The sequence below is a fragment of the Leguminivora glycinivorella genome, chromosome Z, assembly GCF_023078275.1.
Source record: "Leguminivora glycinivorella isolate SPB_JAAS2020 chromosome Z, LegGlyc_1.1, whole genome shotgun sequence".
NCBI lineage: Eukaryota > Metazoa > Arthropoda > Insecta > Lepidoptera > Tortricidae > Leguminivora > Leguminivora glycinivorella.
In genome coordinates this window covers 9,584,759-9,608,233 of record NC_062998.1, presented here as the reverse complement: position 1 = coordinate 9,608,233, position 23,475 = coordinate 9,584,759, and the positions used below count along the sequence as shown (strand labels likewise).

The following is a 23,475-nucleotide window of genomic DNA, read 5'->3' as shown; positions in this document are numbered from 1 at the left end:
ATGTCACAGTTTCGTTTTAATTCGAATAAATGCTTTGTATTGTATTGTATTGTATTATTGTTTTCTTTCAACCCCTTATTTGCCAAGAGTGGCACTGAAGCTTTAGTAGTTTCATGTGCTCTGCTTACCCCTTCATGGGATACAGGCGTGATTGTATGTATGTATGTATGTATCTTATTTCATTAATATTCGACCTAATACGTTGCCCTATTAAAATGTTGGTCCAGTCCTTGGTATATTTAGATATGAATCGTATAAAGGTATGTAAGGTGACGAACCCAATTATGGACAGTTTAAGAAAAAAAATCGCCTGTTTTTGATATTTCACTGATAAATGTAAAAATTCTACCGCCAAGCGTGTTAAATCTTGAATGTCCTATCCTTCTTCTAAATTTCAAGCGTATTGCAGAATAGATACTCCTATTGGTTTCTTCATAGTTAACAAATTAAAACTAGGTGTTTTTTCTCCAATTATGGACGGCAGTTCTCCAGTAATGGATCCCCCATTATGGACAGTGAAATAAATTTAAAATTTTACTTTTAAAGCCAACTGATACGCAATGAGTCAATTTTATACACCATAAATACAATTAGTTTGGGTTATTTTAACATAGGATTGTTTCTTGTAAATTTTGGTTTTGTAAATTGTTCCTTGTCCATCATAGGAGGTAGGCAGTTTTTCGGGTCCAGTAATGGACACTTGCAAAATAACGTCATTTCTTTTTATCTTTGGAGCAACAAACTAGTATGTTTTATACCTTATCTCATGCTTAATGCAGCAAGTAAAACGCATTCAAGATTACACCGTGCGTTATTTTTTTATTATTTTATACATGAACTCATCTCTCTTAGCAACATTACTAAGAATTCGTCTTGATATTTTTTTCAGTAAACTGGTGAATTTTATCTTGTCTCCAAATCCTTCAGAAATAACCGAATTAATTGAAACTTCAAAATTAAACAGCTCTACAACTCTAGTTTATGGTACATAGCTGTCAGTTTTTAGAAACTTATTTTAGATACTTATTTTTAAGGATTTGTGTTTTTTGTCCATAATGGCATCACCGTCCATTATGGGGTATTTTACCTTAAATCAATCAAAGTATTAATGTGATGATAATGTCAGATGAAGATGACTAATAAAAACATTTAAAACAAACACTAATAGTTATTAACTTGAGAAGTTAATTAATGAATTTAGCTTGCCAGCTGCGATACTATCCATTACTCATTCATTATCAGTTTTAAATAACGAAAGTCTACCGTATCTTATACAACTAAAAGGTTTATAGTTAACGATCGGTGTTCCTGTAACTACCTACACAGTAATGTACACTCGTACTTACATTACTTGCGCTAAGTGCCCATTAATGGGGGAGTATCAGCCTGAGCAAATGACAAGGCGCTGGTGAAGTGTAACGGAAAAGGTCTTCGGGGAAGGCTTTTATGTTATCAAGTTAAAGTACTTTACGCATGATACAAAAGAATAGCTAATAAGATAAGTCTATAAGTGCATTCAGCAGAAGAAAAGTAACTACCTACAGATGTAGTGCGAAATAGGTTTCCGTCGTATTTTATCGGAAACGTTCGTATTAGTCGTGTTATCTCTGTCAACGTTAGTATTCCTTGTACTGAGACTGACTGAAATGACATTACTCGTTACGTGAGTTTCCGTAAAAATACAGAGAACAATTTTTGCACTACATCTGTACCTTATAAATTACTAATTTTGAAAATATCTTCATAACTCTATTAACTATTATAACATATAATTTTTATGACGGTTAATCGGTGCCCACGTAGTGTTTTTCAAAAAATTCGAAGCAATGCAAGCTTTGGCGCGGCGCCGACCCGGTATACCGTCATCCTTACCAAAATAGCAATTTAATAAAAATATGCGCTCACTACACATATAAAACTAGTGATCTGAAATTACGAAAACCTTCTTATTTTTATTTAATTTACCTTACGCGTTTCATCCTTAGGTATCCGGTAACTATTCATAAACTCGTACACTGAGAGAAATTTGCATTGTGAATTTAACAAGTTCGACTTGTTGCGGTTTATCCGTTTGAATCAGCCAAACGTATGTTTAAAACAATATGTGTCAGGTTGTTTTTATAAAATCGACTTGTTGATTCAAATATATTGCCGATTCAAATGACAAGTAGCTTGTTGTTTGAACCAAAGAGCACGTAGGCGCTATTTTAACCAAAAAAACTTGTTGAACGAACATGAAAACTGGTTGTATTTTCTCTCAGTGTACAGTCAGCAAAAATTACGGGTTTAGTAACTTTGCATATATAGTTTAAAATTTTATAAACGTCAATGCAGCATTACATCTACGTGAAATATCTGTAACAGCTAACATGTTTACCATCCACGCCTAGCGTTTTTCCAGTACATATTACAGCGATGATGAACAATCGGCTTAGTTGAGATTAAACAAGTTTGAAAAAAGGAATACTTAGTCGGTATTCCTTTATTCAGCTTTCCAACAAAAAGTCACATCTCTATGTCATAGCTACGTATTTATACAAAAACACGATGTTGGCTATTATGTGCTGATAATAAATAAATAAATAAATAAAGTCTTACATTAGTAACTTAATACCTCTATTATGTCCCCGTCATTTTATCAAAGTCAAGTAAACAAAACAATGTCATTATAAGGTTATTTAATTTCAACTTATAAATAGGTACTTAATAAATGTGTAGCTTAACTTTAAACTTGGGTAAATCTATTCTGCTTTAAAGTTGATATATAAAAAATATATTATGATCCGAAAGATGATCAACCTTACAGCAGAACGGATTTACACAAGTTTGAAGTTAAGCGACACAAATAATAAGTAAATCTAATACGGGCGAATCTCTTAACGGCGGTGTTTAGTATAAATAGGACATAATAAACGTAATTGGAGAACTTTAAATTAAAATGTTATCCATACACAATGCAATGAAAACACATTACACTAAGCACATCTACCCACGTTGAACTGCCCAATCGAATAGAAGAGCCCAGTAATTAATAATTAGGCGGTTCATGCACGAGTAGGTATAATTATAATTAATTTCTGACCGTGACATTTGACCGTTTAGTGCATACAGTAGCCGAAGCCAATAGGCTACAGCTAAAGTGACCTAAGTTTGTAATCACGATAAGGTCAATTATAGGCTGTGATATATTCACAGATTTCATACAAATCATATGTCAAGCAAACGCATCTACTTAGCGTGTCCGAACTCAGTCAAAACGTCTAGGTAGTCCGTCCCTACTCACTGCATTTGTATTTTGTTAAAAATGCCTCTTTACGCGATATTTAAATTACAATAATACAAAATTCTGAACACTCAAGGACCCGAGATATCTTTCCCATCATAGGTAAGTCCGAACAATATGTGACACACTCGGCCCCTATACAAATAAATGAACTTATTTCTTCTATCTAAATACAGCTCTTTATATGTATAAATATTATCAACCCAGTCCTAAATGTGATGTGTATTTTATTGTACAATACATTAGATATTCCAGAAGCAAAATGATGGATAGGTACTTGTGTTTCACCACTGGGAAGCCGTTGTGAAAATTTTGCTACTGAATTGATACCCTTCAATTAGTTAATTATGTATAGTTTAAATTGTATGGGACAGATCTGGGGGCCGATTTTTGAGTCTCACGGCGTTCGAATTCAGAAAATTGTCACTGAAAATAATAGGCAATTCACCGTTTTCAACCGGTATTTTAGTGACAGTGAGACTCAAAAATCGCCCCCCTGGAACAAGACGTTTTAAGGGTTATGTTCGTGGTCACAGGTAGATTGACGTGGAATTGCATCAATGTCTTCGCAGTATTGTGAACTATTACACACACGAGAAATTGAAAATTAGCATCATCGATTCGTAACCTAGAAATGCACAAAACAAATGTGAGAGCTAACCGACTCGATTCTAGTTGTACGAATTTATCAGACATGTTCGTTTTAAATTAATTTTCAACTGCGCGTGTACGTTCCTGCATCGAACAGCCAATCAGATTTGAAACACACGGAATACTTTTTGAATTTTCACGGATATTGCTAAATCGAATGCCAAAAGGAAAGTGAAATTTGTAAACAAAGCTTTTGTTGGCAATTCACTTTTCGGCAAAAAATGATTTAGCACCGATGTTTTTATAAATTTTTAATATTTTTTTATAATTTTTTCTGTAAAATAAATAATATTCATTATTAATTATTACAAAAACTGCAAAATTACGTAATACTACCTATTGAAAATGTTTACATTATTTGCAATTTATTTCGGGGAGGTTCTGATGTAGACAACCGTAGGCGTGAAAGGGATTTGTAATATGAATTTTAAGGCTTCATAATAAGATCGGCAGTTAATTTTTTGTATTTTATAATCACAGTTTGAGAGATATAACCCGTAAAATAAAATACTTAAAAATACCGCCATTTGTTTACTTAACTTTATTATTTGTTGTCTCAGATTGAGGGGAATACCTTAGTACTTTTCCATCGATATTTTTTTCATACTTTGTCATACAAAATACACGTCAGGATTGCTTGTCTTTTCCTAATGCTAAATCATGCCAGATTATAATTTTAGCATTAGTTGGTAAACGTTAGTTAAGTAAATAAAGCTAACTAGAAATTATAAAACTGCAAAATTACGTAATACTACCTATTGAAAATGTTTACATTATTTGCAATTTATTTCGGGGAGGTTCTGATGTAGACAACCGTAGGCGTGAAAGGGATTTGTAATATGAATTTTAAGGCTTCATAATAAGATCGGCAGTTAATTTTTTGTATTTTATAATCACAGTTTGAGAGATATAACCCGTAAAATAAAATACTTAAAAATACCGCCATTTGTTTACTTAACTTTATTATTTGTTGTCTCAGTTTGAGGGGAATACCTTAGTACTTTTCCATCGATATTTTTTTCATACTTTGTCATACAAAATACACGTCAGGATTGCTTGTCTTTTCCTAATGCTAAATCAAACGAAGCAAAGCTTCTTCAGCTTACCAACTAAATGGCATTCTCCTGACGGCAGTGCGGCACGTTCAGCGTACCTAGCCAAATGAACAAACGCTTACGATAATATCGTTATAGTAGTTAGCTAGCTATCTTTCTCTTCCGTATTGGCTCAACCGAACCAGACTGCGTTTCGATCGGCGTCTAGCATCAACGATTGTAGTTTCGGCTAGGCCGCCAGCTGTGAGCTCGTTGACACAGATGCGATATCGATTTGCACTGCCCTACAAACTTGTTTACGGAGACATTTCTTACGACTGGGGTAGCGATCCAGTGGTCGTGGCTTCGAGTCCCACCGCAGGCAGATACTAAAATTTTCCACTTTTTGACCACAGCGACAGAGATCACAGACCTATTATTTCGCTTACGCTCGTCCTACTTCTATGGGTTTAATTTAATTTTCTTTTTTGTATGTCCGGATTTTCTCTGCTACTGGTCGCAATTGTCAACCTAAGTAGTTAAGTTTGCTGCGCATATGTATACTCTATTATTATATTTTAACAACCTTATCAAGATTGAGCGTCATATCCTGTTATTCGCAAAGTTAATTAGTTCAGGTGTCCTGGAAAACAAAGTAATTTATCATATTATTTTACGACCGGCCCTAATCCAGTTTTCACACTATTTTTCCGTACGTGTTTTCTAGAAAGAAACGCAATTAACTAGGAGCTCATTCTGTCCTCTACGAAATAACCTCTGACATTCTACCTCACACTCTGGGCGTCAGTTATTAGTAGTAATTATAATTAACCAGTTGTAACTAAGTAATAAAGTTAGTATCTGCAATCTGAGCGTTAATTATTGACGACACTCAGCGCGTAGTTCCCGACACCGAAGAAAGTAGACCTCCCCCTCGGTCGAAACCATCACTACCTATTATCATTAAAATTTGTAACTAGATTCTATGATTCACCAAATATTTTATCGGCCCAGTTTTTGAAACTTGTGTATCATGCGAAAATTCCCAAAAAGGGCTGCCAATACCGTATATGGCGCTTACGGCTATCGTGACTTGACTTTGATAATGATTATCAGAAGTAGGTAAGTAAGTATTTTTCACTTTTACGTTTTTTGAGCAAATCGCGAAGGTCTACAGCTGCCAGAGCTAGCGGTTATTTAACTTTAAGCTTCTACTACTTACGACATTGCGAACGCCTGTTGATCCAATGACGTAACAAAAGGTATCGTCGTTAAAAAATGTTTGTTCATATTTTTACCCGTTAACCCTTAATTTGACAGAAAACACGGATTACCGTGAAAAACTTCCCGGCACCCAATACCTCTAGTATTTTAGATAAATCTAGTTAAAGGTTTAATGGAGTACCAATCTATAAGATTTTCATCACAAATCCTAACAATCTAATTTGAACAAACTATAAAACTTAAGTTGAAATCGGTCTTCAGTATGTGGTCGATTAAATGTATAGTGTATGCATAGAAAAGGGTTTATGATAAATAATCCACCGATAACATGATGTATTATTCGATATGTTGCAACCACGATTAATTTTTAAACTACCTACTTACAGGGAATAATCTAACTGAGAATCGATCATTAATGGCCTGCCTTTTAATACAAATTTGGAAATAGTTGAAACATTGCAAATTAGATAAGTGAGCAATAAAATTTAGAATAAATATAAAAATGATTATTATAAGTTAGTTAAATTATGTAACATTCTTCCCGCGACCCTAAAACACAAATATCTATTATTATTTAATCAGCACGGCAATCAAGAGAGTAACTTATCTGAAATGAGCCAACAACATAACACCATATCTGTAGCTGCAGGTAAATATGCTGTCCCCAGAGTAAGCAATTACTATGGGGATAGGCTCATTAAAAAACGCTATCCTTATTTACTCAACTCTTTTGCCTGCGGCTATTAGAACTGAGAAAAACAAAAATAGATTTAAGAGGGCTTTGTTCTAGCACTACCTAGACAAAATTTAGATGCCTCCATTATTTATGAACTACCTAACCATCTTTAGAAATATACTTATGTAGATCTGTATTAATTAACATGTCAACTAATTATATGTACCTATAGACTCACCCAGATCCCACAGTCAAACTGTGCAAACATTTTTGGGGGACATTGTACGAGTATAATATGTGTATTTAAGTTTTTTATGTAAGATGTTTAAAAAAAAAATGCCACTGGAACAAGTTCGCACAACAAGGGTTATTTATATAAATAAAAAAAGTATAAAATATCGTCACACAGGCCAGATCATAATTTTAGCATTAGTTGGTAAACGTTAGTTAAGTAAATAAAGCTAACTAGAAATTAAAACATACTTTATAAATGCACCAATATCATAACTCCCCGTTATGCAGGAAATATTAAATATTTTTTATCAAAGGAAAACTGTAATAAAAACTTGTAAAAAGAAAAAAAGTTTTCCATTAGCTAAATGCTCTCGTAAAGAAAATGCTTCTCATTAAAGTTATCAGCGCCTTTGACAGAAAACTAGGAAAAATAATTTTATTCCTAGAAAAATATGCTTAGTTTTTCCTTGTACTAAAAATAAAGGACCTCTGTAACAAGCTTGAAGCACTATTTCCTTTAGGAATTATCGTATTTTCTTATTATATTAATAAGGGTCAGTAGGTTCGGGTTTCATATTTTTTCCATGTTTCACAATGTTTGCGTTATTTATTAGTTATTAAAGAGAGTGACCTCTAGTCATATATGAATGATAATATATGACACGCGTGTTCAGTAAATACACATGGAACTCAAGTTGATAGTGTAAAACATGGAAACAATTGGATCAGTTCAAATCGCATCCCAGTCAAAATTGGCCCATGTAATAAGATTTTGTCTGAAACAAAAACATTTTTACTATATCCAATGCTTAGGTATAGTATGTGGTGGCTCGTGCGTTTCTAGCACTCAATGTATTAAGCTCCATGTGGCCGTAAAAGAAAAAAAGAAAAAATATTTAAAGTGATATTGATATAAAAATATACGTACTTGAAAATAAATACCAGTGCGGAGCCTAGCCTTGCAACAAATACTTATTCAGGCCAAGAAGAAACGGCAACAATAGTTGCATCAAGTCGTTTCAAATTGCCAACATCATGAATAGAAAGACCAAGCCTGCATTACCAACAACAAGAGCCGTAGCTTTTTGCTCGTAATTCAATATTTCAAGAGGGCTCTGAACATCTTCTTCGCTTTAATTTATTCTGACATCCCTATTGTTTTCGCAGTGCAAGAAAACCGCGACTTACAGTAGATACAGTAACTATGTTACTGTTATGTTATTGTCACGAGGCGCATAAATAACTCGTATGAAACTGGAAGTAACTACCCATTTAGAAACTATGTAGTTACTTCTTTAAGTTCTTTACATGCAGTAAGCGTTCATTACATGAATATGTAGGTATATACAAACTGGAAGACCTCTTTAAGAGGCCTATTCCCTAAATACCGCTCATGAATTTACTACTTTTCAGTGTAACGTAAATCTTAATATTTTCTCCCTTTTATTTGCTTCACCAGGGCCATTGTGATCTTATAACATACAATTTAGATGTACCTTAGTGACTTTTTATGGAGAAATCTCCACTGAATCATCAATTACTGAAAATTGCCCAAATTTTAGCAAAAAACGGTTTTATCCACGTATATATTACTACACGCAATAAATCCAAGTCTTAGCTGTTTTACTTGCTCAAATTAAAATCAAAATATTAAATATAATCAACAGTTACTTAAAATTACCTAGATGCTTTCTTCATAATTTGAGTTGATGTATTTTTCCAAAGGCCGCTTAAAGCATCGAAAAGTTTTCTGCAGGCAAACACTTTAGCTTAGGGTTCTTTTAAACTTAGGCACTAGCCTGCAAAATGTTCGTTGTCACCTCGGTTCCTTTTAGATCGTCAATATGCCGATAAGCAGCTTTCGTTCATACCTTTAGTTTGAAAGGTCGATACAACACATATAAATATTGATTTAAACTAACATGATCTTCACTAATAGGTATTTATTATTAAATTAAAACGGGACTTAATCGCGTATACGACGTGACATTGATATTACGTCCGAAACGTCGAGTTAAATATAAACGTAAGTTTTACGGGATTAAATCCCATTTTAATTAAATAATATCATTTACCTACTTAAAATTCAGAAGTGTGTGTGGATGCGCCCACCTTTCCTGTTTCGTATTTAATAAACCACTGCAATTTGGGCGGCCTGTGGTTTCACTCATGTACTCATGTAGGTACACCGTAGGTATACCTATTCTTACCACGAAACCATTTTTACTCTGTCCTATTATGTGACGAAATACTTATTTAAATTTGAATTTTCTTTTCAAGTGACTTTTACTATTTCAACTAGGCAGGCAATCATGGTCGCGCGATAAACGATAAAACATCACTTTCAAATAGTGCGATAGGAACGGCCTGATGCTTGCTGCAGGTAAAGCGACTTGATCTATGAGAAACTTTGTACCTTATTTAACTTATGTTTGCGATACTCTTATCTTCCTGATGACATGATACGTACTATCGTCGTCCCGATTGTCAAGAACCGAACAGGAGATTTGTCGTCATCGGCTAACTACCGGCCAATCTCCCTCGGAACGGTAGTGGGCAAGATATTTGAGCGGCTGCTGCAGCCTAGACTGCTTCAGACGCTAGGCATAGACGACGCGCAGTTTGGTTTCCGTCCCGGTCTCTCGACTGATTCCGCGATCGTCAGTCTGAAGCATGCTGTGGACCATTATGTTAGTAATAACACAACGGTCTACGCATGCTTCCTCGACCTTAGCCGTGCATTTGACCTTGTGAATTATGAAATTCTGTGGGGTAAGATGCGCGGCTCAGGAGTACCTGAGGACTTGGTAAGAGTCTTTGAGTACTGGTACGGAAACCAAACCAATTATGTGAAATGGGGCGACACGACGTCTAATAGTTACATATTAGAATGCGGGGTACGTCAAGGTGGACTTACTTCTCCGGACCTCTTTAACCTTTACGTCAATGATTTGATGGGGAGGCTGAGGGGCACTGGAGTCGGTTGTCACGTAGGCGATGTCTGTATTAACAGTCTCAGCTACGCTGACGATATGGTGTTGCTCAGCCCCTCCATCAAGGGTCTGAGAAAGCTGGTGTCAGTCTGTGAGAATTATGTAAATTCTCACGGGCTGATTTATAATGTGGCGAAAACAGAACTGATGGTCTTTAAGGCTGGAAGGGGTCCGGAGAATATACCGGAAGTTCGATTGAATGGAGAGAAGCTGCGTATTGTGCAGCGGTTCAAATATCTTGGCCATATACTGACGGATGACATGAAGGACGACAGTGACATGGAAAGAGAGAGAAGAGCCCTGGCTGTTCGTGGCAACATGATAGCCCGCAGGTTTGCCGGGTGTAGCAGGGGAGTCAAATGTACATTATTTAATGCATATTGTCTCTCTTTTTATTTTATCATTTATCGCGCGACCATACTTACCTGCCTGGTAACATAAACGTGATATGCAATATGGTAGCTACTCTAAAAATGTTCTGACGCTGTGACTGTAATATCCATAATGGCTAGCTTTGCGTTTCCATAGCGCTTCAGTCTAGAGGATGATAATATCGTGAAGTTATGGCATTTATATGCAAGTTATATGTATATTAAAACCAGAGGCTTCCGCGTAAAGTTATTGCATTTCCTTTTTGATATTTTTGCCTTTAAATTAAAATCCGAGTTTTCATATATTCAAGTAATGTTCAGGTAAACCCGGTAACGTAACTTTGTTTTTAAAAATCCTTTGAGAGTTATGAAGGCTGTTATTTTTTACTAGAAAATGTTTTTAGTGGGGTGAAAATATTCTCTTATGCCATTGGCTGTACAATCTAACTGATAGGGATTATGCATGCGTGGCCCTGTTTCTAATAATTTTAAAATACATCGTGGTAGTGGTGGAGCGATGGAGGAGGCGAATCTGCAGGAGCTCCGATTCTCACAATTTGGCGAGAAATGGCACAGGGGACCGATTTATGAATCTCGAACGCATGGATTCGCCGTTCAAAAGTCTGTGGAAAAACGACGTAATGCTATACGGCTTTCAACGGCGAATTCATTTTGCCCCGTTTTTTATCGGAGTAAAACTATCTTTTCTGAGTAACTCATAAATTTATCTTTTTTGAGTAACTCAAAACATTTACATCAGCCAACGTGTGAGCTAAACTCCTTTCATCTGTTGCTTTTACGAATGAATATGTGGGTATAAGGCACTGGTTCTACCAAAAGAGGTGATGCGATACAGAAACGAACAAAAGACAGCCGCTCTTGTGTAGTACCTAAAGTGCTAAGTAAATAATAAAGACGTGACGTACCTCCGTATAGGATTTTCGTCGGAGAGTATGAAGAGCGACGTGGGCCCCGGAGTAGCGGGCTGATGCGCGCCGCCCATGGTATCAGCTGGCGCCGCGCGCGCTTGCGCGCCCGCCGCCTCCTGCGCTGCCGCCAACCTGGAAACACACCACCAACACGTCAACACAACTGGCGGTAAACCATAACTTAGGTTCACACTCGTCGGGTGTCGGGCCCCATGTGTAATAGTGGGAACGAGCTCTTAGTGTCCTTGCGTTGCATCAAACTGTCACCATTAAAGTGTTCGTTAAATTTTATTGTATGGGAAGTACCATAGCGTCACTACTTTGAAAAAAACTTGTATCTTCTTCTGTCAATGAAGAAAAAAAAGTAGTAAGTATGTATGGGATGCATATAGACTTACTACGTTTTAACTTTGAGGAACACTGTAAGATACGACATTTTTTCAAAGTAGTGACGATAGATATCTGCTGCGTGAAGATGATGATGTGTCAAGTTGAATTTAAATTCAATTTATTTATATTGTTTTCTTTATAACCTTCCTATGCCATGTGCTTTGCAACCTCTAGAAAAATTTAGTGACCGAAACAAAATAAAATTATTACTTGCTTATTTGAATTGTTTAGGTCGACATACGAGTAGGTACATTACTAGTAAAAGATTAATTGGTTTTGTTGGAAAAATGGTAAAAGCCACAATATGTGCCAAAATGAAATACTGTATTTTGATCGCTGCAACCTGCAACCAATATCAATTACTTAAAATTTTACGAGAAAGGGTTATATATTTAGGTCAATTCAATATTCGCAACGTTCAGAACAATGGACTTATTTACCGTTATTACGGATTAATGGGTCTGTTAATTTTATGACGCCTACAGGAAAGGCGCGTAACCTTAACTCATACAACGTGGGAAAGAGGGATACTCATAGTTACGTTTGTTTTTTTCTTTTTTACTACGTCGGGGGCAAACAAACATACGGTCCGCCTGATGGAAAGCGGTCACCGTCACCAATGGACGTGCGCGTTGCCAACTCATTAGAAACTTATACACTCCTCTTTGCTGTGTTAAGTACACACTTACACACCTAAAAAGAGTGTTACAGATCTAAGGAGGGTTTGGGTTGGCGACGACTCAAAGGACAATAGACGGAACAAATTAGTTCCGTAGGTCCTTCCGTCACCAGCACACTGTACCCTCGTTGAGCTCTGGCAGCCTTACTCACCGACAGGAACACAACACTATGAGTAGGGTCTAGTGCTATTTGGCTGTGGTCTTCTGTAAAGCGGAGGTACTTCCCTAGTTGGTCGTTTCCTTTTCAATTGACACAGAACTAAATTATTGCCAAATAATTCAATGTTTTTTTGTTTAAGTTTCATTGTTTATTTGGCAACAGTTTTTGACGCATTTTTCAAATCATTGGATATTACTTACTATTGGCGGTATGAGATAAACTTTCTAGATTTCAAGTAGGGAAGTATACATTGTATGCACTTCTTGTTTATTGATATAGACTACTTGACCCTTTTTTAAAGTCTGTCTTATATGATTAAGTACTCTCGAATTAACCGAAATAAAATATTACCATATTTTATTATGACTTAAAAACAACAAAATATTTTTAAAGTATACTCTTATACGTAATCAGGCGAAAACAGCACTGTCATGTTAATCTATAGATTATCAGTTCTGTGCATCTCATTCATTCTACTAGAAAACAACATTTTCTGAAATGCAAAGTGTTTTGTAAGGCATGAAGTTCATTATGTCAGGCATAAAGTAATTGTTTTGACATGAAGAAGGTTCCTATTCGATGACGTCACTACAACGCTGACAGCGTTTTCGATGGCCAAAATATAAAAAAAATACGCACATTTTAGTCGATAAAACCGCCTTCAAAAATAAGCGCGTTACAAAACACGGAGAAACTAAAAAGCCAAAAATAATAAACCTTTCAATTCAGATTTCTTATCGTATTGCAATAAGCTAAACATCCAAATTATAAACAAATCAATTATTTTTGTAGTCGGTACCAGACCTGTTCGTCGCCTTGCTATTGCCTGTTTGCCCCACCCAACCATACACAGGCTGGTACCGACTCCAAAAATAATTGATTTGTTTATAATTTGGATGTTTAGCTTATTGCAATACGATAAGAAATCTGAATTGAAAGGTTTATTATTTTTGGCTTTTTAGTTTCTCCGTGTTTTGTAACGCGCTTATTTTTGAAGGCGGTTTTATTTTTTGTTAAAAAGTTTATTTATTTGTTGATTTTTAGTGGTTCCTAGTGATATTATATGTATCAGTCCGAATACATGTACAGTAGTGAAAGAATTATCCTTTAACTCCTAACCATTGAGGAGTTGACCTTCCATCATCAGCTCAGTTGATTTTTAGTGGTTCCTAGTGATATTATATGTATCAGTCCGAATACATGTACAGTAGTGAAAGAATTATCCTTAAACTCCTAACCATTGAGGAGTTGACCTTCCATCATCAGCTCAGCCACGTAAAATTATTACCATCAGACGTAAATACTGGTGTACCTTTGAAAAATAGACTAAAAACATTACATGTGCCTATAACATTTGAAGAGTTCCCTCGATTTCTCCAGGATCCCATCATCAGACCCTGACTTGGTGCCAATCAATCAATCAATCAATCAATCAAAATATTCTTTATTCAAATAGGCTTACAATAAGCACTTTTAAATTGTCAACAGTGTACAATATTCATCTTATTCTAAATATCAGAGCAATTTATTGGTGCAATAAACAATATTGTTTTAAAACTACATTGATTTAATAAAATGATATCAATCTAAATTGTATAAAAAAATACTAGTATAAAAACTTCTAGAATAAATTCTAAATGTCAAAAAAATTGTATAAAAATACATTGAATTATCAATAATTATCATCATTAATAAGCTATATAATTAATGGTTTTCAACAATACTTGTATCCCACGGTGTTTCATCATTCATGTAGTCTTGTGTGCTGTAGTAGGCTTTAGAGATCAGTATACGCTTTACATAATGTTTAAATCGATTAAAAGACAGTTCAGTGATGGCATTAGGAAGTTTGTTATAAAATCTTACACAATTACCCATGAATGATTTTTTAATTTTATGGAGCCGAGTGAAGGGCACTGCAAGCTTATGCTTATTTCTAGTGTTTATATTATGTACATCACAGTTTTTCTTAAATTTACAAATGTTTTTATGTACATACATAATATTCTCATAAATATATTGACAATGCACTGTCATTATATTAATGTCCTTAAACTTATCTCTAAGTGAGTCTCTATGGTTCATTTTGTATATTGCTCGAATAGCCCTCTTCTGCAGAACAAATATGGTATTTATCTCTGAAGCACTGCCCCATAGTAAAATACCATATGACATAATGCTGTGAAAGTAACTAAAATAAACTAATCGAGCTGTTTCCACGTCTGTTAACTGACGGATCTTGCTCACTGCAAATGCTGCAGAGCTCAGTCTATTCGAGAGGGTAGCAATATGGGGACCCCACTGAAGTTTAGAATCTAAAGTTATGCCAAGAAAAACTGTACTATCTACCAGTTCCAATTCCTCATCCTTCACAACGACACTTGCTTGTTCATTTTTAGCATTACTCGTTACAAACTTAATACATTTAGTCTTTTTCTCATTTAACAATAAGTTATTAACACTAAACCAATTAACTACTTCGGAAATAGCATTGTTTACATTTTCACAAGTTTGTTGCTGACGTTTGACTTTGAAAATAAGGGAAGTATCATCTGCAAACAATACTATATCATGGTGGGTCTTTACAAGATATGGCAGGTCATTAATGTAGATAAGGAACAGGAAAGGCCCCAATATTGATCCCTGCGGTACACCCATAGAGTCTAGTGACCCCGGTGAGCGCTGTCCATTCACGTCGACCCTTTGTATTCTATCGTGTAAGTAAGATTTGACTAAATTCAGTGCCGATCCTCGCACTCCATAGTAGTGCAATTTCCTGATCAGTGTTTCATGACAGACGCAATCGAAAGCCTTAGATAAATCACAGAAGATACCCAAGGCATCCTGTGACTCCTCCCAGGCGTCGAAAATCTGTTTGATTAGCTCAACACCAGCGTCGGTTGTTGAGCGACCCCGTGTAAAACCAAATTGTTTATTGTGCATTAGATTATTGATGTTAAAATGTTGCAATAGCTGAAATAACACTAACTTTTCAAAAATTTTGCTGAATGTCGGTAACACTGATATCGGTCTAAAATTAGTGGGGTCGGATGTGCTACCAGATTTAAATAATGGAATGACTTTACTGTGTTTCATAAGATCAGGAAACTCACCACAATCAACACTGTTATTAAAAATAACTACCAAGTCAGGCGCTACAATTTCTATTAAAGATTTAACACCATGGACAGAGACTCCCCAGAGGTCACAAGTTTTTTTAACATTAATTGATTGAAATGCCTTAATTATATCTGAGGTACTAACATGTTCAAATACAAGGTCTCTACTACATTCTGTGACATTATCTTCTAACAATGTAACGGCAGATGCGGGTGATGAATTTAAGTGCCTAGTTGTGGAAACTGGTATATCAGTGAAGAACTTTTCAAATTCTGTTGCTACTTCTAAATTGGAATCTACAATTTTGCCATCAATTTTTAATTTCAGTTCATTTGTTCTTTGCTTTGACCGACCAGTCTCCACGTTAATTACTTTCCACGTTGCTTTAATTATATCGGAACTACTTTTAATTTTCTTGCTTAAATAATTACGTTTAGCGGTATGACAATCTAATTTAAACTGTTTCGAAAATTGTTTGACATGTTCTTTAAATTCATCACTCGTATTAAACCGCCGTTCCTCATACAAGGCATACAATGCACGTCTTCGTTGATGTAACTCTGCAGTTGCCCACTCACTAAAAACTGATGCATCACTAACCGTGACCGTTTTTGTTGTAAATATCGTATTATAATTTTCCATATATGTGTGAAAGAATGAATTATACATATCATTAGGACTCATGTTTGGAGACAGAACGGGTAGCGCCTGAACTAAACTCTGTTTCATTCTTTCCACGCGGTCCGAGGTTACTGGTACAAAAGTTATCTGTTTTTTCCAGGTATTTTTCCTAGCAGCTTCAAATACCATTAATTGACCTAAATGGTCGGACTCTAAATTGCTGATTACATTTTTTGTAATAGGAAAAATATCTGTGAAAATATTATCTATACAGGTTGCACTAGTAGCAGTCACTCTAGTAGGCTCCATAAAAATGTGGTTCAGATTACATGATTTGAAAAAATTCAACAGCCTACAACTTAATGTCGAATTTTCTAAAATATTTACATTAAAGTCGCCGCAAATAAGTAATTTCTTGCTGGAAGGCGATATTTTCAGTAGCACAGATTCCATTATGCTTTCAAATAATTCAAAATTACTTAATGGCGGCCTATACACGCACACAACAATAAATTGCTCCAATTCTACTGCACTTAGTTCTATAGTCCGTTCAACAGACATGGACACAATATCCTTGCGTTCCTTAAATTTTAACTGATTATTTATTATAATTAACGACCCACCATGTATGGAACTATGCCTGGTGAACGAACTTCCTACCTGGTGATTAATAAATTGAGGCATTAATTCATTATTTTTTAACCAGTGTTCAGTAATACATAAAATATCTATATAAAAATCCTTCATAAAAAGTTCAATTTGTAAATCTTTACCTCTAATACATTGAATATTTTGATGCACCAGGTGGATATACTTCCCTTGCTTACAGTTTTTTTCCTTATATTTACTTAAGTCTAGATTGCCAGAGACAGAATCTTTTGTCTTAAAAGCTAGTTTAAATCATTGGTTATGACTGGAACCAATTCCAAGTTCATACTTTGCTGCTCAATAGGAGCAGAATTGTCTGCCAAATTTTTGGCAGAAATGTCAAGTAAATAGGATAGCGATAATGCTATTTGTCTTTTGTAATAATTTGAAAGGTAACAATTACCTTTAGTCAAAAATACCATAGGCATATGGTATTTACTAACAAATTTGTTAGTGTCAATTATGCTAACCTTACTACTATATGTACAAAGATTATATAAAGCTATATTTAACTTATGTCTAGTGTTATTTTCTGCCTCTGACATTTGGGAACAGTAGGGGAATGTGAAAAAAATAATTTTATGCACTGCCATTGAGTTTAACTGTTCAAAGTATTTGACCAAATTATTTTTGTTCACATTGCCCCTATTTCCCATAAAGATAAGCAGTGTCGTCTGAGAATGAATATCACTGTCATTTAAAATTTGTTTTAAAATATTTTCAAAACTACTATGAGGCAAACAATGGTTGATTGTACTAAGTCCCTTTAAGTAAAAGTTTAGAAATGAGCTCATATCGCTTCCAATTTCATCACAGTACATAATAACATTAGGCTTAGGTATACATTTTAGAGAAGTGTCGAAAGAGCTACTACCACTTATATGCTGTTGTTGTAAACCAATGGGACCATCTCGGGGTTATACCGGTTCGATTAAAAAAAAATTTTGAAAATCAGTCCACGATTCTCGGAGATATCGAGTAACATACATACAAAAAAAAAATAAAAAAAAAACATTCAGTCGAATTGAGAACCTCCTCCTTTTTTGAAGTCGGTTAAAAATACGTAGTTATCATACAATTTTAATACCCAAAATCCATAAATATTGGTTTTTTATGTCAAATACTACAGAAGACAATCATTTATTGTGCCAAATTCGATATGAGTCTAGTAACCTATTCAAAATGTTACATATCTTCTTGCAAATAAAAGTAACGTAATATCATAACATGTGTAAGATTTATGTAATGAAGCGGCTATGTAAGTAACGAAATTCTTAACCAAAACTCGCACGTAAACCTCATTATAAATAAATTCAATTCAATTCAATAATTTTATTTCGGAAAAAAACACCTACCTTTTGTTGTAATAAACATTTACTTTTAAGTTTATAGTTCAAAATATTGTCTTCGGTTACCGCATTAGTTACTCATGAAATAAAACTGTGGAAACGGATTATATCGCGTATAATGAATTTACAATTCATCCCGACGTTTCGAACACTTTACAGCATTCGTGGTCAACCGAAGAATTGTAAATTCATTATTTATACGCGATATAATTAGTTTCCATAGTTTTAATTATTTTATAGTTCAAACTTTTAATTTTATATACATTTAAGAATCAGGTTACGTTGCAGGGGCCGATTTTTGAGTCTCATGGCGTTCGAATTCAGAAAATTGTCACTGAAAAATAAATAGGCAATTCACCGTTTTCAACCGGTATTTTAGTGACAGTGAGACTCAAAAATCGGCCCGGTCGAAAATATCTCGAATGAAGGGGAAAATTTCAACATGTCTCACTAAACACGCTCACAGGCATAATGATTTATGATTTGTAGAGCACTAAACTAAGACAACGATAAATTTGTTTCATTTACAAGAAATGCAAAATGCCGAATCCGAAGCGGCGTCGGCGAATTTTATCATCAATGGCTGAGCCGAGCCGTAACTGAGGCCTAAGTAATTAATAGGTATGACGAAAATTCAACACGAACCTATGAGATAGGTAACCTACATTTATATGTTCTCGTGGGAGACTACGGCTGAAATCACTCACCGATGTATTTACTTGATAGGCGACCGCGAACTCAAATCGATACTTGAAAATTTAGGTAATTGCGCAAAGTCCCATTGCGAGAAGCACTGCATTTAGTCACTTATACACCCACGAACGGTCTCAGCGAAGTCGACTGGGATGGGCACAAGCACGGACGAACAGCGGGCGAACCGGCGCGACACAAACGCAGCGCCCAAGAGCCAGGGCGGGAATGCGCTTGCAGCCTCCGCTCGCCCGGCTCCCGTTTTCCTACCCAGAATCGAAAAGCCGTATGTACCTACGAGATCAGAACAACTTAAGGCTTTTTCGTATGCCGGGAGAGGACTGCAACTCGTCGGCCGACTGAGTCTTCGCTACGCGTGTTCTCAAACAATAATAGAGCAATCGGCGACCTAGTCGGCTGACCTACCTTCTGATTGCGACGACGCATGTGATATGAGGCTTGCCTAATGGATGTTTTCAAGTGTGAACAGGATTTGAATCTTGTTTATGCGTTGGTGAATTGAGTGATGTCACTGGGGACGGTGGCGGCATAGGTTTTACACATTAAAATTGTTGTTTTCTATTACAGTTGAATCTTTCTTTATTTTAAGGCTTTGAATCCCTAATTTGTTAAGATGACATGTTTTATTTTTCAAACAGTAGCAATGAATAGCATGTCATCAATGAACGGTTTCCTTTAAACCTTTTGGATAGCAAATTAGTGGTATAAAATACAAAAAAAAAAACCTGAAAAAGTCTAGCCTTTCTTAGAGGAATGATTTATGCAAAATTTCCTAGTTATTAAATTGAGAAATTGGTAAGTATTACAACGTATGACAACATGTTATACTCGTATATATAATATTACTATGACACAGCATGTATAGCGATGTTATCATACATACATGGACGAATCAAATAATCAGATAAAAGTAGTGCGGAACTCGTTTTCCTCGTTAGTAAAACTTTGAAAAATGCAAGCGGGAAAAGTTGTCTGATTTTACAGAAGAAGACTCGAGAGAAGAAATAACCTAACCACAAAATTAAAATTTTGAAAAAAACCCCGATCGTGACCTAGTAGACCGATTTTCATGAAACATAGCTAAGAACACTCCCGACTTACTCAGCTTTCAGACAAAAAAAAAACTAAATCCAAATCGGTTCAACCGTTCGGGAGCTACGATGCCAGACAGACACACACAGATAGACAGACAAACAGACAGACAGACAGACACACACACAGACAGACACGTAAAACTTATAACATCCCGTCGTTTTTGCGTCGGGGGTTAAAAATAAGCGGCATGATTCTCAGAAACGAATGTTGTAGGTATAAGTAAGTACATATACTACTACAGATGTAGTGCAAAAAGGGTTTCGTATTCCTTTGTTTCCGTTCGTATTTGTCATGCTAGTTCAGTCAATATCAGTACATCTTGTACTGACACTGACTGAAATAGCATGACACGTTCGTACGTTTCCGTAACAATACGAAGGCAAATCTTTTCGCACTACATCTTTGCTTAGATCTAATAGTTATTTGTTATACAAGGGGGCAAAGTTGTATTTTAACGCCGAGTGTGGAATTGAAAAACGAGCAAGTGAAAGGATTCTATAGTTGAACCACAGTTGAAGCGAGTGGTTCGAGAATAGAATCCTGAACTTGCGAGTTTTTTAACACACGAGAAGTAAAATACATTTGCACCCGAGTGTAACACAAAACTTTTCCCCTCCCTATAGCGAGGAAACTACAACGCAAAAAAATGCGTTAATCACTGCTTCCAGTAGTTCCACAGGTGGTAAATCATCTTTATTACTAGATTAACCTACTTTTATCAATTTTACATCAGTTAATTTGACTTTATTCAAGGTCAAATTACTTTACCCACTAGTGGATAAAATGCGTTTTTACCCGCTGGTATTAAAGGACAAAACACGTGTTTCCGAGCTAGTGAGGGGAAAAATACATTTGCACCCGAGTGTAACACAAAACTTTTCCCCTCCCTATAGCGAGGAAACTACAACGCAAAAAAATGCGTTAATCACTGCTTCCAGTAGTTCCACAGGTGGTAAATCATCTTTATTACTAGATTCACCTACTTTTATCAATTTTAAAGCAGTTAATTAGACTTTATTCAAGGTCAAATTACTTTACCCACTAGTGGATAAAATGCGTTTTTACCCGCTGGTATTAAAGGACAAAACACATGTTTCCGAGCTAGTAAGGGGAAAACAAAGTTATATGTATTATTTTCTCGTATTATGTTTTTTCGCTGCTTTCAAACAATTGTTTGCATTAAAACACGTTCAGATTATTTTAACCGCACGAAAACCTGAATTCAACCACCCATGGGTATAAGTAATTAGTCAACAATGCCTCCACTTGATGTGTACAGTACGTGCTGTGTTATCAACATCAGTGTGCAAGCACCAAGCACAAACTGTGTAATTCAATCGCAAATAATGTGCACGCAGTTTCAATAACGTTATGTTTTATTTACTTATATTTTCATGGTAACCAGAAAATGCGCTAACGTTTACATACCACACTTTCTAGACCTCTCGCTCATACTGTCATGTTAGTGCGAGAAAGCAGATGTACCATCACGCTCCACGATTGTTGAGCTAATTTAGGACTTTACAGAATGAATAATAAATTGCCGTCACACTGATACTACTATATCTTGACTGAAAGTGCATCAAACATAGTACATATATATAGGTACTAATCTTGTCTAGTTAATTACTTAGCTCAATTCGATAAGAAACGATTCTGCATTTTAGACACCTAACATATTGCAAGTATCGCCTGTAACTCCGGAGACAATAGGTGGGCGGCAGCGACAGGCAAATACATCGATCGGATGGACGCGACGCGACTTGAGAAATCTTGTAGCACATTCCAAACGGTTGCCGAGCTTCGTTCCAACGGCTCGTCTGCTCGTTTGCTGCCTATTTCATAAAAAAAAAAAAAAAAAAAAAAAACTGTAGGTATGATCGCACTCCATTTAACACTTTGAAGATGTGATACATAGACAGAGAGATACTGATGATGACGGGTGAAAAAAATCCCCTTTGGTGTTCCATGGGTGTCGTAGTACTGTGGGATATGGGTTTAGTTGTGGTGTGCGCAATACTCGTAGGCTAGAAATCTTTCAGTGCAATAATACAGTTACGCTTTCTTTCAAGCTAAAAGTGGCACTGAAACAAACAGTTTCATGTCTACCTCTTTATAGGAATACGCGAGTTTATCTATATAATGTGTGTATGTACGTATTGGTACGGATTCCGAAGGATTACTAAAGGTTAACTTCCGCGGGTTACATCGAAAACGGGAATACACGGCTTGCAGCTAAAGGCTAATTTACAGACTCCGGTTTGTCTGTTTGATCGTAAACAACCGTCGGCAATTTGCAGCGGATGCAAATGTTTGCACAGCCAGCACTGCCAGTCGCTAGTCAATTATCACTTGAGATAGAATTAATGTTCTATTCATATTGAACGTAAAAAAAATATGCTGTAAATAACTTTTATTACATTGAGCTAGATGTTCAGGTGGTATTTCTGTCGACTTTTGCATAATCAAAGTGGCAAACATGACGTAGCTATAGTCATATCACTATTAAGCATTTATGCACCTAAGATTCAAAGACATTCCCATGCTGGTAAACATTGAAGAGAGCCAACAAAACTAATACGAATATGGTAGACATATACTTCACAACAATTAGGCAACTTAAAAATAAAATAGGTTATATTCTTATCACTTACAATAGAAATCATGAACGCAGATTATCTACTATCACTCACAATAGTTCACAATGTACTCACGATGCATCCATAGAAAAGCGACTGCATTTGTAATTTAGCCAATTCACTAGTAACAAAATTCACTTATGAATCTACATTCAATGTCACGTAATGAACATTTTAAACGTGTTAACTAACATCCGACTGAGTCCCTGACAAATAAATATTTATCATGATAGTTTTGAAGGTAGGGTAGATGTTTTTTTTTCATAAATATGACCATTATTTGGTACCCACAACGTACTGTAATATGTAAGTTTACCCCTTATGATATATAGGTACAGATATACAAGAAACGCATAAGGGGTCTTGCAATTAACCTTCTTGTATAGCCATTGAGAAAAAAGTCAAAACAAGATAGACAAACATTTACAAACTGAAGCCATATAAACACGCAGCCCAGCCGTATGCATATATTGCATATGCATAATAGATTGCATTATTACTTAGTATGAAAAGCATTTTAAACTGAATTTTCCTCGTCATATTTGTAAGAGATGCTTTTCGCGATGCGAGCGTCGAGCGTCGAGTTTCAAAGGTGTGTTTTGCAAGAATATTTTATCGAAAGGTGCGCCGTGTAGCATCTCGCTGTAATGCTGGTATGCCTGCATAC

General features: G+C 35.7%; 1 pseudogene; it reads right to left on the bottom strand.

Annotated features, from left to right (window-relative positions):
• The window catches only part of LOC125241569, a 58,155-nt pseudogene extending 35,167 nt beyond the window's left edge, over nucleotides 1–22,988 (bottom strand).
• Nucleotides 22,989–23,475: the final 487 nt, after the last annotated feature.